We start from the raw sequence: 15493 nt of genomic DNA, 5'->3' as shown, positions 1-15493 counted from the left end.
CTAAACTTATCAATAATGTAACTAAATTTCAGGCTGTTTAAGAACTTTACTTCAATTTAACCCTTCCATTCTTTAAAGAATAAAGAAATGGAACTGGGAAAACAGCCTGACAATTAGAAAAAAAAAATGGCCTCCTATTGTGCTTTCTTATGAAGAAATCATTTTGCTATGAAATAAAAATCTACATATAAAAGTGAAGCTCTAAGTGTAAAAGAATAGATATTTTTCTTTAATTGGCATTGATTAGATAAGCTTTTCTGAGCAAGAACAAATCCCTAAAGGTATAAAGAAGTGTAACTGATAAAATAAATTATATAAATATTTAAAGTTTTCATAAAACTTTCCTTCAATTCATAAACTAATAATTACGTTAAAAATTTAGGTTGCAGGGACAACCAGCAAGAGGGCAGTGGAGTAAGGAGCTCCTAGAGACAACTCCTGCTACAGGACAGTTAGTAAACACCCAGAGCTACCTGGAGCTAGCTGAAGCACCTATTTGGGGGTTCCAGGAGACCAGAAGAGCATACTGCTACATCCTTGAAGGAATGGAAGGAGCACACTGGCCATATGCTGAGAAGATATGTAAGTAGAGCACTCCACACCATAGAGGCCAGTGCCCATCCTCCACTGGAAGCACAAACCACCTGGGGAACTATTTGGTGACTGGAAATGAAAGCTACACTTCCCAAAAATGGGGGAGGAAGAGACAGTTGGGCACCAATTTCAGCTACTGATGAGTAAATTCAGCAAGCTAAAGTATAATCCTAAGCACAGCTAAAGTTTGAACCTGTCCAAGCCAGAAAGAGGCCAATAGCTGCCATCTTAACTCCACACCTGGCATGAGTGGAAGGGAGGTGGACTGAAAATCACAGTGCTGGTAGGGAACAGCTTCTTTCCATCAAGTCAAATTTCAGCTCTAGCATGAGCCCCAGCCCCACCTCCAGGAGGGAAGAAGCTGGAGGAACCTGCACCAGACTCTCCAGGAAATTACCACCCATGTCATGGAGGCTGATAATCATCCTACTTTGGCAGTGCAAGCTGCCCCAGGAGCTATTTCATAGCTGGAATTGGAAGCACCATTTCCCAAAAACAGGAGGAGACAGTATGGCCACCGATTTTGACTACTGATTAGTAGACATGGCTGGCTAAGGTATAACCCTAGGGACAGCTAGGGTTTGAATCTGTCCAAGTTGGAAAGAGGCTGGTGACTAACATTTTGACCCCTCCCCAGCATGAGGGGAAGCCAGGCACACCAAAAATCAAAGTGACTGTAGGAAAAGGTTTATTTCACTAAGATCAGCCTGCAGCCCTAGCCTAGGTGTCAGCCCCACCTCTGGAGGGGAGGAAGATGGCAGGCACTGCAACAACCTATCCAGGTAACTGCAGGTACCTTTGACTGGCACAGACTGAATAATTGGAAGTCTACGGGGGACAAATGCATTCACCTTGGACCACTGCACAGATTGCTGCCCATACCTGCAGCTCCATTCCTGCCCAGGCAGGGGAGATAGGGGTGTAAGGTTTCATCAGTCTCTCTGGGCAACTAAAGTCTGGGCCTGGATGACTTGGGTTATTCCACACAGCTGTGGTTCTGTACCAACTTCTGGCAAAGGAGAAATTTGGGAGAAGCTTCATTGGTGCCTGGAGCAATGAGGACAGCTTGAGTCTCCACAGTTTATAGCACCAACTACATCCTTGGCTCCTACTGCACAACCAGCAAGGGAGAAAGGGCAAGAAGCCCTAAACTAAAGAGAAAAACTGCACCCAGAATAAATAGTCTAGTAAGTGAGGTGCCAAGACACCAACCAAAAATTATAATACACACCGAGAAACAGGAAGGTATGATCCAGTTAAAGGAACAAGATAAGCCTCCAGATGACATAAAGGAGTTGAGGCAACTAATTATAGATGTTCAAACAAATCTCCTTAATAAATTCAATGAGATAGCTAAAGAGATTAAGAATATTAAAAGACATTGGATGAGCACAAAGAAAAATTTGAAAGCATACATAGAAAAATAGCAGATCTTATGGGAATGAAAGGTGCAATCAATGAAATAAAAAAACACTTGAATTATATAATATCTGATTTGAGGAGGCAGAAGAAAGGATGGGTGAGCTTGATGTAATGGCCTCTGAAAGTGAAAATACAGACGAACAGATGAAGAAAAGAATGGAAAAAATCAAACAAGTTCTCATGGAACTAAATGATAGCAAAAGACAAGCAAACATAAATGTCCAGGGTGTCCCAGAAGGAGACAATAAGAGAAAGGGGTCAGAAGAATTATTTGAAGAAATAATGGTAGAAAATTTCCCAACCCTATTGAAGGACATAGATATCCATGTCCAAGAAGCACAAGCTGCTCCTGTCTGAAAAAATCCTAATAGGCCATGTCCAAGACACATAGTAATCAGAATGTCAAATGCCAAAGACAAAGAGAGAATTCTGAGAACAGCAAGAGAAAAGAAATGCACAACATCTTAGGGATACACAATAAGATTAACTGCTGACTTCTCACCAGAAACCATGGAGCCACAAGTCAGTTGTAGGATATTTTAAAGATACTACAACAGAAAAACTTCCAGCCAAAAATCTTATATCTGGCAAGATAGTCTTTCAAAAATGAGGGTGAGATTAGAATATTCACAGATAAACAGAAACTGAGAGATTTTCTAACCTAGAGATCAAATTTTTAGGAAATACTAGAGGGTGTCCTAGAGCATGGAAAGAAAAGACAGAGAGAGCTGGAAGAGAGTCAAGAAATGAAGATTACATCAATACAAGTAACTAAAACTGTGTCAAAAGAGTGGTGAAAAGAAAATATGACAGATAAAACTCAAATAGTCAGGAATAAACTTAACCAACAATGTAAAGCACTCATATTCAGAAAACTGCAACTCCATGTTAAAATAAATTTTAAAAAGGCCCAAATAACTGGAAGAACATTCTATGCTCACATATTGGAAGACTAAATATCATTAAGATATTAATTCTACCCAAATTGATATACAAATTCAATGTGATCCTGATAAAAATTCCACCAGCACTAAAAAAAAAAATTGAAAACATGATTATCAAATATATTTGGAAGGGTAAGGGATGCTGAATAGCCAGAAATATTTTATAAAGGTAAAGCAAACCCTCATCTCCAGACTTTAAATCACATTACCTAGCAATAGTGGTAAAAACAGCAAGGTATCAGCATAAAGACAGACACATAGATCAATGGAACCAAATTGATGGTTCAGAAACAGACCCTCACATGTATGGTCAAGTGAGTTTTGAGTAGCCTATCAAACCCACACAGCTCTGGCAGAACAGTCCATTGAACAAATTGTGCTGAAAGAACTGCATATCCATAGCCAAAAAAGGAAAGAGGACCCGTATCTCACACCTTATATAAAAATCAACTCAAAATCGATCAAAAACCTAAAAATAAAGGCAAGAACCATAAAGCTTCTAGAAGAAATTGTAGGAAAATATCTTCAAGACCTGGTGGTAGGTGGTGGATTCTTAAAGGAAATAAGAGGAGGACTGAGACTGACTACTAGTGTTTAATGTATGTAGAAGTTTTAGTAAAAGTGTGGAAATGTATAAAAGAGATGGTAACAAATAGTGAGTAACAGCTAGTTTTTAAATGGGAATGTGGCTGAAAATGGTAGTCTAGATATGCGAATGCTAATTGACAGAATGCTAGAGAATAATCTAGGAACTGAATAGCATAGTAAACCCAGAGGTGGATGAGAATTGTGGTTGATGGTACATCTCTACAGCAGGGTGGTGGGAATGTGGAGAAGCATGGGAAGAATACAACTGGAATGACCTATGGACTGGTCAACAGCAATAATGTCATATTCATGCATCTATGCCAAAGATGTACTGTGTTAATAATGGGACATTATGGAAAATGTGTGCCAAATGTACACTATGGACATATTAACAATCATGATATTATCTTATCTATAGCAAATGTTCCACCACAGTGCGTTGTGTTGATAGAGCGGTGTTATTTGGGAATTCTGTATATGTGTATGATTGTTTCATAAGTTTACAACTTCTGTAAAAAAAAATGTGTTTCAAAAATAATAACTGGGTGGGTTGGGTGAAAAATAGACCTAATGTAAGACTAAAGACTATAATTCTTAGTAAGATTTTGGCAATATTCTTTCATAATTTGTAATAAAAGTCTCATGACGATGCAGGGTGTTGGTGAATGGTTGATGTAAAGGAACCCTGTATGATGTTGTTATGCATTTTTGCTTTGTAAGTTCACAACTTTCACTATACACTAATTGTTTATGTATGTTCATATATAAATGATATACAGAAAATAATAGGGTGGGTTGGGAGAAAAATACTTTGGTTAGTAGTAATATTTTGAAAATGCTCTTTAATCATTAGTTAAAAATGCTTAGTAACAATGTAAGTTATTGTTGGTAGGGTGAGTTAAAGAGCCCTGTATGATGTTAAATATGTTTGTTTGGTAAGTTCACTACAATTAATATACACTTATTGTTTTTGTATGTTTATGGTTGAGTGATATACTTCAATATATTATTTTTTTTTAAATCAGGTTGCATGTGAGGCAGCAGGATATAATTTTCTTAATAAAAATAGTTTTGAATCAATAATAATAAAAATCCAAGAAAAATTTTCAGTAGACACAGAGTTAAGAAAAAAGACCAAAAAAAGAGGGAAATAAATATAAATTTTCAAAAGCAAATGAAAATATGGGGAAGCCCTGTGGCTTAATCAGTTGGGCTCCCATCTACCATATGGGAAGTCCTGGGTTTGCATCCTGGGGCCTCCTTGTGAAGTCAGCCTTGCCTGCACATTGTGGAAAGCCACCAGCCCACAAGTGCCATGGAGAGCCGACTCAGCAAGGTAATGCAACAAAAAGGGAGACAAGTGAAAACACAGAAGAGTGCAGTGAATGGACACAGAGAGCAGACAACAAGCAAGCAGCAAGGGGGGGGACAGAATAAATAGAAATAAATATAGACACAAAAGAACGCACAGTGAATGGACACAGATCGCAGAAAGCAAGCAAGCCACAGGAGGAGGGGGAATAAAAAAAAAAGAAAAGAAAATGAAAATATATCAACCATTACAATTAAAAACAAAAGTGATGAGAGGTGGAGGCGTCTTTGGGGCATGGAGCTGCCCTGGATGGTGCTTCAGGGGCAATCACCGGACATTGTAAATCCTCGCGGGGCCCACTGGATGGAATGGAGGAGAGTATGGGCCATGATGTGGACCATTGACTATGAGGTGCAGAGGTGCCCAAAGATGTACTTGCCAGATCCAATGGATGTGTCATGATGATGGGAACGAGTGTTGCTGGGGGGGGGGGGGGGAGAGGTGGGGTGGGGGGGTGGGGTCGAATGGGACCTCACATATATATTTTTAATGTAATATTATTACAAAGTCAATAAAAAAAAAAAGTGAAAGCATTTTTTAAAACATTTAATATTTTTGAAGAGTTAAGATTTTAAAAGTATACAGGTTAGCATGTAATCAGGCGTAACAGTCAAGTATTAGTTCAAGGTAAGTATATGTATTGTCCCAGTAACTCCACTGCTAAGAATTTACCTATGCGTAAACAGATACACAGATGTCACTGACAGACTGATTTTAATAGAAAATTATGGGAAATTTTTTATCATAATTAAATAAAATAACTTTTCAAAAATCCCAAGAAACAGACATTTAATTAAAATTTTTCTTGGTATAGTTATTGCATGCCACCTTTTGTTTTCCAAACTTTGGCATGAATGAATAATATAAAGAAGGAGAATATTTTTACTTTCGAAACTCCACATAGTAGGTGGAAAAACTTACTATTTCTATCTCTTCTAGAATAAAAGGGACCTTAACAGTAGAAAATGATTTTTTTGCTTCCTTCTTTGACATGCATAAAACTGGAACTGCTTTATGAATGGCTCACTTTTTTGTATGATACAACTTGAAAAAAATACATTCATAGCAAAATGAAATATATTTACTTTGATGTTGTTGCAGGTGGAAAGGTCCAGAATGGACATAAGTTCCCATTCATCATGTTTTTACGACGAAGGCATTAATCAAGATAACACCATGTCTTGGGTAGTGAAAGCTATGGATCAGGAAACATACGGAAACAGTTTCAGAGGAGTACATATTTTCTTGATATCTTCTACATTCAAAATCTAAACACTCCCTTTCCAGTGCACCTCGTATATTTCCAACCAAACATCTCCATTTGTGTTTCCCAGACCAGCAGTTAAAATGAAATATTTGCTCATGTTGTATGATTTTTAAGAGCGTCCCATGAAATATTCTGGCAGCCATGGACCTTCCAGAACAGTGCAGGGAATCATAACATCTGACCCATGGGAATAAAGTCAACTCCAGCCACCACAGACTGCTTGTGCTTTTGGCAACCTAAAAGAGTGGTGATTTTACTCACCAAATGGCCTTCATTTGGGGTTCTTGCAGAGGTAGTCAGAGTGGGATCCATTGTTCATGGAAAATATTAGTTTGACTAATATAAATAATATTCAAACTTAAAATGTGAGAAAAACATCTACATCTGTGTGTGTCAATGTTCACTGCTTATTATGAGTTCCAAACTGAAAAAGATATTCCTCATAAAATCAAAATATTATATGCTACTCTTTCATTAGTTCATTATCGTCATTAGCATATTTTTTTCTGACCATTACTTATGCATTTTAGTTTTATTTACTTATCTATTTTAAAGAAATTTTAGATTTAATAAATGTTACATAAAACATATAGGGGATTCCCATATGCTCCACTCCCTACCCCTGCCACGCTTTCCCACATTAACATCATTAATGAGGTACATTTGTTACAATTTTAAACACATGTTGAAGCATTACCACTAACCATGGATTATAATTTACATTATAGCTTATACTCTATCTTGTGCAATTTTGTGAATTATGACAAAATATATAATGGCTTTTATCCATCATTGCAACTTCATACAGGACAATTCCAACGTACTGAAAATGCCCCCACATTACATCTATTTTTGCCTCTCCCTCTCCTCAGAAACTCTGGTGGTCACTGCCTGCACATCAATGATAAAAGTTCTCCCATTACTAAACTAACAATACATCTATAGTAGAATAATAGTACTATACTTGATAGGTATATGGCCAAGAGACTTAAGTTTTTGGTCCATCCATGTGCCATTGGAATCTCAGCAGAGTTGCAATACCCATGTGAATCTCAGCAGAGTTGCAATATCTACTCTCCAGTTCATTGGACTCACCAAGGACAACTAACAAGGTGACAATGATGGACAACTCCCATTCCAAGGAACAGAAAGAGTCTACAACTGCAAGCAAGACAGTTAAATCCAACTGTGCCATGGAATCTAAGTTCCCTCTCACTTAGAGGCAGAGTGGTCATTTCCATCCCCAAATCCTCAAGATGGGGTATGAACAACAGACTAAAGTAGACTTACTATTATTCTACTGTAGACTTAATGTTATTCCAGCAATTATTAGCTTCTTATTTGAATTAGGATATTATTTTCAGTGGCTTAGAAAAGCTGCAGCAATGTGACTATTCCCCTTTGCAGTGTGCACTATACCACTGTTTAGTTTCTATTCATGCACACACTAATAAATGTTCTTTAATCTAGGACTATAATAGCTAATTACTAAATCAAAAAGTGTGTGAGCATAATTTCTGTTTTATCATCACAACTGTTAACTTGGTCAGGAAAAATTCCTTGATTGGCTTGCTTGTGATAATCTGATATAAAATCAACTTAGATTATTTTAGAAGAAATTAATGTAAAAGAAGTAAATAATATTGAGAGTTTAAGGCTTTGGTTTGTCCATTATTTGTTACTATTTTAGTTAAGGCATTAGAAAAATTATAATTCTGTAAGGAAAATAATGCCACTCAGTAGTGAGCATATTCTATTATATCAGATGCTGTGCTAGGTGCATGAAATAAATATATTTTACCTTTTACTCTTCTCTCACATCCTATGGGTTTAAGTATTGTTATTTCTCCAGTTTAGTACCCAAGAAACTGAGACTCTGAAAAATCAAGTAACTTGTCAAAGCCATGAAAACTAGTTAGTAACAATAAAGCTCACATTTGAACCCAGCTCAACCTGTGCCCAAAGCCTGTACTATTGGCTACTGAATACTATAAAATACTGAGCAAGGACTTATAAATCAAAAATACGACAGCTTGTAGGTCTGACTCTTTTTCCAGCATCTGTCCTGTAACCCATTCTGACTACCTCTCAATTCAAACCACTCTAGCTCCAGGGAAGGTAATTAAGAATTATGGCTTCAAGGGACTTCCTGCTAGGCTGCCAGCTGGGTTTCCACTTGTTAACAAAGATAATGTGAAATGTAAATACACAACATAATTAGGCAAAAATGGGTGTTTAAATTAAGAGCAACAGGCCCAATTTGCTGGGAATATGTACAGTGAAGAACAATTACCACTTGGAATGTGCTGATTGTATAATTTCCCACCATATCAGACCCATGCCATCGCTTATAAAATTGTCTGTTCTTCAGATTTTTACATGCTTTTAGACTGTCATCACTGTTCAAAGAAAGGTAATGCTGACGTGATGCCTCCCATCCTCAGGACCGTCCTTCCATTTATAAATTTTTTTGTGTGTCCTCTTAATTGCCTTTGACTCTAACTTGTCTTTCTTTTCCTACTACCAGCACCTTAACCCAGTAAAGTGTTGCTAAGTATGTAACTAGCCTTTCCCAACGTGTTTTACAGAACAAAAGTTTATAGGACATTATTTTTACTGTATGAGATCCACATTTAACAAGTCATAATGGGTGGGAGATAAATGAAAAGACTTTGCAGAACTTCTAAAGGCATTCAAATAGGTACATCCTGAAGGGAGATATAGAATGTAATGTTTCATAGATACACTTGATCCTGAAACGTACTTCATGGGCTGTCTCTTTCAACTAGTGGTCCAGTACAGACTTGGGGCAACAATGGTCCGAAAAAATTTCAATGTGCTCATACTGACTCAGCTTACCTCTATTCCTTCCTCTTTTGCATTCTCTATTTTCTTACTCTGCCAACAGATTTAGCTGTCTGTAATTAAAATTCAGCAATACCTGAAGGGCTAAAATGTTTTATATACTTAATGATGTGATAGATTCTGAGCTGAGGTAATTTACCAGGTTGAACTCACAGCAGTCCTTTGAAGAGTTATCATTAAATCTATTTTCCTGATAAATTGAAAATGTGAGAGGATATGGGAAATATCACATGGCTACATTGTTGTAGAATTGAGGAAGGACTCAGGCTATAAGATTCTAATGTTAGTGTTCCACTCCTTAGAAAGATATGCAAAATCCTTCACATTCTGAGTGCAGTTTAGTTTTCAGTCTGATAATGGTCCACCCATTCACATCTTTCTTATACCTTCCATCAATCACTGTAATAGAATAATTTATAGATAGTTCTGACTAAGTTACTAATTTATACTACTCCTGAAATATGAATGTGTACATATGCTTTAATAAATAAATAGCTACAAAGGTTTTTTTAAGTCCTCCGGATAATCAACATTCCTAAAAATATTTATTTCATTACACTGTATAATAGACTTAATACAATATCCTACAAAACATATATGCTTTCAGGGATATGCTAGTTTCTTTGTCTATGAGTGAAGATAAAAATATCCCAAAATGTGTGAACAAATATATCAAGATAATTTTCTTAATCTCACCAGCTTTAACCACATTGGAAACATATATAGCAATTACGGGTTAATTTAAGTTTTTAACAAAATTGATTGTGACATTTATAGTTATTTACTCCCCATGTTGGTTCATAGGTCTTTTCTTGAATAATATTAAGATTTTAAGATTTCAGGAAAAGCCTGAGAAACGTTTCAGTCTGGCGGGGCATTTTCATATGAGACTTTTGAAGGAGGAGGTAAGACTGAAAGCATTGGTCCTGGGATTGCTGAATAACCATGGAAAAAATAGCAACAGCAACAAAATGTTTGACTGTAATCCAAAGAAATATTGAGCATATGGATTACACATTATAATCTGTCCTGGGAATTTTTCAGGACAGAAAATTCATTTATTTAGATGTAATGTGTTTGTCCTTTTTTTCTAAAAATTTCTTGAGTTGACAGTGAGAGGTAGTAGGAATAAAGATCCTGTAACTAAAGTAATCTACCTGGAGAAATCTTCTCAAAGGAAGCATAAGCATGGTTCTAGCGTTTCTGACTACAAATATTAAATGCAGACTCCATGTGGGCAGAAATGTTTATTTTTTGTATTTATTTGTTTCATTAACTCATCAATCAATACTGTAGATTCTCAATAAACGGCTGCTGAACTTGAACATTCAAGATCAACATAACAAATTAGAAGAAAAATATAGAAATTGTAAGAATAGGAAACTTAGTTGTGGAATGAGGTATACAGAAATATGTATTTATTACTTTTGAGAAAAAGGCATTCCTTGGTGCAGTGTGTCTCAAAATTGATCCCTAGATTAACAGAACCAGCATCACCTAGAAACCTGTTAAAAATGCAAATTTGGGGGTCCCAACCCAGACTAACTGCATCAGTAATTCTGGAAGTCAGCCCAGTGATTTATGACAAAAGTTGAGGACTGCTGTCTGCGTAGAACATAAATAACAAGATCCCAAGGAAAAGTATGCTTTGTGTAACAAGTGAGTAAATCTGAGTTGGCTTTGAAAAGGACTCATAACACCAGCTAAAGTCCTTAAGACTCCGCATTGAAATGAATCTTGTGATTCAACGTTTGACCTGGAAGTCATATCATTTAATTATTTTTTAATTATGCTTTGGAAGAGAACCAAAAGTCACTGAATAGTGATCAGCCTAGTCCTAAGTAGAACTTAGTCAAAAAGATAATACATCTCTGTTTTTTGGAAATGATTTCTAAAGAAATATTACATGTTTTTTCTGCAAGGTGTGCACATGCTTTCATGACTCTGAAATCCCTCAACCCTGTTGTTTGTTGCTTAATTTGTTCACTATCTCCACTTTAATTTGTTCATCCATTCGCTCAGTTAAACAGTCAACGAAAAAGTAAATTATTGAGTGCCTACTATGTGCCAGGCACAATGCTATGTGCTAGAGATGCAGTTGCAACTAGCTCAGTTGTCAGAATAAGCCTCCACAGAACTTATTACCATGTTGTAAAATGGATTCTAATTAAATAATCAAACTCACATAAAATCTCAATTGCTGCTACAAATTATAGATGCACTGTGCCTCGAAAACATATGGTAATTGGATTTTCCATATGGAGGTCAAGGAAGACTTTATTGAGAAGAGAATATTATTCTGAGTTCTGAAACGTTTTTCTTAACTTCTGTAGTTATTACTGATCTCCTCTTTCTCTGAACACTTAATGCATTTGAGCTTCTTGAACAGTGTCTGAGCACTGTTCACTGACCTATCATAGGGAGTTGCAAGTTACTGAGGGTAGATCATGTCCCATTTTTCTTCTGTACTCTTGGTTTCCCATAATGTCTGGTTGATGAGACTGATAGCCCAGGGTCCCAATAGGAATGTAATGATATGCTCACATGGTATAATTGAGGAAAATTTAATGAAATGATTCATTACAAATGTGGTACAGAATTTTAGAGCTAAGAAGAGCTGGAAATTATTAACACCCCTAAGTCTGAAGGGAAAAGGAAGGCAGTGGATATTGGAACCTTGAGAGAAAGATGCAACTATAAGATGGGGTACCTAACAAGCTTTCTGGCTTTTGGAAGGGGAGACAGTAAATGCAAGCCTATGACCCAGCAGGAAGTGAGGTTGTAGAAAATATGCCCAACTTTATTTCTGCACTCTTCTCTCTTCTTCCAATTACTTGCCAGTGCTTTCTGTTGTCCGTTCCTGTCAACAAGCTAGTTACAAGGTAACTCAGTTGACACAATCCACAAAGTTCAGTGTATTAGTCAAGAAAAAGGGTGCTGAATCAAAATACCAGAAATCTGCTGGGTGTTATAAAGGGTATTTATTTGGGGTAGATGTTTACCGATCCAAGGCCATAAAGCGTAAGTTACTTCCCTCACCAGTCTCTTTGGAACAAGATGGCTGCCAACGTCTGCAAAGGTTCAGGCTTCCTGGGTTCCTACATTCCTGAGTCTTGCTTTTCTCTGGGTTCAAGTTTCCTTCCTTCCTGGGGCTGGCTTCTCTTTCCTCTGCAAGCTTACTTCCCGGAGCTCCAGCTTAATTTTCCAGCATCAAACTCCACCATCAAAACTTCAACATCAGAAACCCTCAATTATATTCTTTGCCACCCCTTAGTGGGTGGGGACTCAACGCCCTAATCATAACTCAATCATGCCCAGGTACAGATCAGATTACAAGCATAATCCAATATTTCTTTTTGGAATTCATCAATAATATTGAACTGCTACAGTCAGCTTCCAGGAACACAGAACACGATGGTGAAGGAGCTAGAGAAAGCCTGGAAAGGCAAACTTTGAATATCCAGAACAATCACAATCTAGAATACTAATGAATACTAGACCACTGGTTAAAATAAAATAAAATAAAATTAATAGTTGAGTGGTAGTCTTATGACTTGGAAAGCCTTTTAATTGTAACTCAAGATAATGTGTCATTTAACCTCCCTGAACCAATTTCTAAAGTCTGGACTGGAAGTTTATGTGCTAGAATGTCTGGAAATTATATTTTACATTTTCTAACCATATCTTCTCTGTCTATGGGCTTCAGGAATTTTTATCTCATAATTTATCTCATTGGGCGTGTTCAAGACTTGCACAAGTACCAGAGTAAAAGTCTAGATCCACTAGCACAATGATCTTAATGTAGAATAACAAAATATTACTATGATTTTCTAAACTTCAAAATCCCCAATATAGCCCTGTACAGAATAAAATGTACCTATAAACATGTGATCACCTTCCTCAGAAAAAAATATTTTGTTTCTATTATGTAGATGTTTTAGTTTGCTAAATGCTGGGAGTATATACCAGATATGCATTGGCTTTTACAATTTACGAGGTTAAAAACTTATAGTTCTAAGGCTGTGAAAATGTCCAAATCAAGGCATCATCAGAGATACTGTCTCACCAAAGTTCAGCTGTGGGTGATCCTGGACTACTGCCATGTGCCAAGGCACAAGGACAGCTCCACCAAGATCTATGCCTTTCCCTACAGGTTCACTTTCTCCCAAAGTTCAGTTCTGGGTGATCAAGCACATAGCAAGTTTTGTTCTTCTTTTTCTTCTCCTCTGGGCCTCATGGGCTTCATTGATTCAGCTTCTTGCTCTCTGTGGGCCTTCTCTCTCAAGCTCTCAGAGGTGTCGTGTCTCTCCAGCTTGGATTTTCATTTGACTTAGCTGTCTTCTGTAATCATAATAAGTCCACTCTCTTCAAGCTTCCACTGTTTCTGCTAAAATGTTAGATGTCAGATTATTGCTGATTTGAAGTAATGCATCTTTTTTTCCCCCTATAACTGTTTGTAATATTTTCTATTTGACTTAGAAAATCACCAATGTTATTCCAAATAAGTTTAGGTGTTATTATCTTCCTATTTAATCTGCTTAGACTTTGAACTACTTTCCAATTTATAAATTAAGTCTTTCATCAGTTTGGGGAAATTTTTGTTCATTTTGCTCTCTCTCTCTCTCTCTCTCTCTCTCTCTCTCTCTCTCTCTCTCTCTGCCACGGGGCTGCTGATGCAAAATACTAGAAATGGGTTGGCTTTTATAATGGGAATTTTATTTGGGTTAAAGTTCTCAAGCCATGAGACATTGAAATCAATGCACTATCAGAGATGCTTTCTCACCAAACTCAGCTTTGGTGATCCTGGTGTCCTGCCATGTGTTGGTCAGGCATGGGGCAGGGCTTATCTCCTCAGTTTGAGCTGCTGCATGGGCCCAACCCTTCAGTGGCATTTTTCCATGCCTCTGTGATCTGCTGACTCCAGACTCCAGGACCTCTCTCAGACTCTCAGGACTTTTCTGTTTTCCTTCAATCCTCTCTTTCATATGGCAGGATCAATATGGCAGCTTCTTTTCTCTCTGTCTCTGTTTATATAAGAACCAACAAAAGGACTGAGACTCAGCCTGAATCATCCTCACTGACATATTCCAATCTAAAGCAACCTAATCAAGTGCTCTAATGTGAATCTAATACAATCAAAGGAATAGATTAGTTTAAGAACAATTTCATTTTGGGGGATTCACCAATTTCAAACTGTCATAACTCCCCACCTTTATTGCTCTCCATGCCTCAATTTCCAAATTTTCACCTGACTCATCTTCCATTTGACTACTCAGATCTGCTGATTATTTTTCAACACATCTTGAATTTTCAATTATCTAATTTTTAGGTTTTGAGATTTCATTTGATTATTATTCAATTGCAGAATTGATTCTAATCTTTTAAAATAAATCTTCATTTTATGACCCATTTTATTGAGCTTAGTAATTACAGTTATTTTATTTATTTATTCATTTTTTAATATGGAACACTTCACGAATTTGCGTATCATCCTTGCGCAAGGGCCTTACTAATCTTCTCTGTATCTTTCCAATTTTAGTAAATGTGCTGCCGAAGCAAGCACAATTATAGTTATCTTAAGGTCCATGTTTGAAAACTGCAATAACTGAATCATCTGTCACTTTTGTCTTGTCTTTATTATTTCCTCTTGGTCTTATTTCTTGGTATGCTAAATAAGTTCTTATTGAATGCCAGGCCTTCCATACGAAAAGTTCTACAATGTCAGAATTGTGTTATTCTCCAGGGAAAGTTCATCTTATCCTATAAATTAGACTTAGGGGAGATAACTTGAACATAATCAAGAATAGAGCTGCTGTAGGCTGCTTTGCAGTTTTTGCAAGGTGGGAATGACCTCTGGCTCATCATTGCTCTGAAATTAGAGTTCTCCAGGGCTCCCAGCTGAGAGCCTATGGTGTCATTACCAATCACCCTTCCTGACTGGAGATATTAGGGAATTATTAAAAATATTCCAAGCCCTTAGTAGCAAAAGTAGCATAAATACTTTTAAACAAAAGAATGACTAATTGAGATCAGTAATAATAGAAATGTGAGTCATCTTATAAAGTACATCAACAAGAAAGAGTTCTGGTATATCAATATCACTTTATAAGATTTACTTATTTAAGAGAAAAATAATGAAAAATGAAAAAAGCTCCAGTGATTATTTAAAAAGTATATTGATACAAATTCATGCTCTATAGTGAATTTCTTGGGAAATTCATGAGTCAAATCTAAACTTGTGGAAATTTAGAAACTGGCCTTGGCCATGACATTTTGTGATTTCAACTTCAAGCTCTTCCTCATGTGAAAGGTATGTGAAATCTTTTTTTTCATATCTTCTACTTTTTTTGGCCAAATCTGCTTTTTAAAGTTTCTAATGTATATTAGAACCAGACTGAAAAGGTGCAGTAGATGACTCAATACACTGTTGAAGCTAATTCA

The 15493-nt window shown here is 36.7% G+C and overlaps 1 non-coding gene across 1 annotated transcript; it reads right to left on the bottom strand.

Moving 5' to 3' along the window:
- Positions 1-14508: 14508 nt before the first annotated feature.
- LOC111759861 (U6 spliceosomal RNA) lies at positions 14509-14615 on the bottom strand. The gene has a single exon (XR_002793720.1). It is a non-coding gene; the product is annotated as a U6 spliceosomal RNA (small nuclear RNA).
- Positions 14616-15493: the final 878 nt, after the last annotated feature.

This window comes from Dasypus novemcinctus, chromosome 3 (assembly GCF_030445035.2).
Source record: "Dasypus novemcinctus isolate mDasNov1 chromosome 3, mDasNov1.1.hap2, whole genome shotgun sequence".
In the NCBI taxonomy this organism is placed as follows: domain Eukaryota; kingdom Metazoa; phylum Chordata; class Mammalia; order Cingulata; family Dasypodidae; genus Dasypus; species Dasypus novemcinctus.
This window is presented reverse-complemented; position numbering and strand designations above follow the sequence as displayed.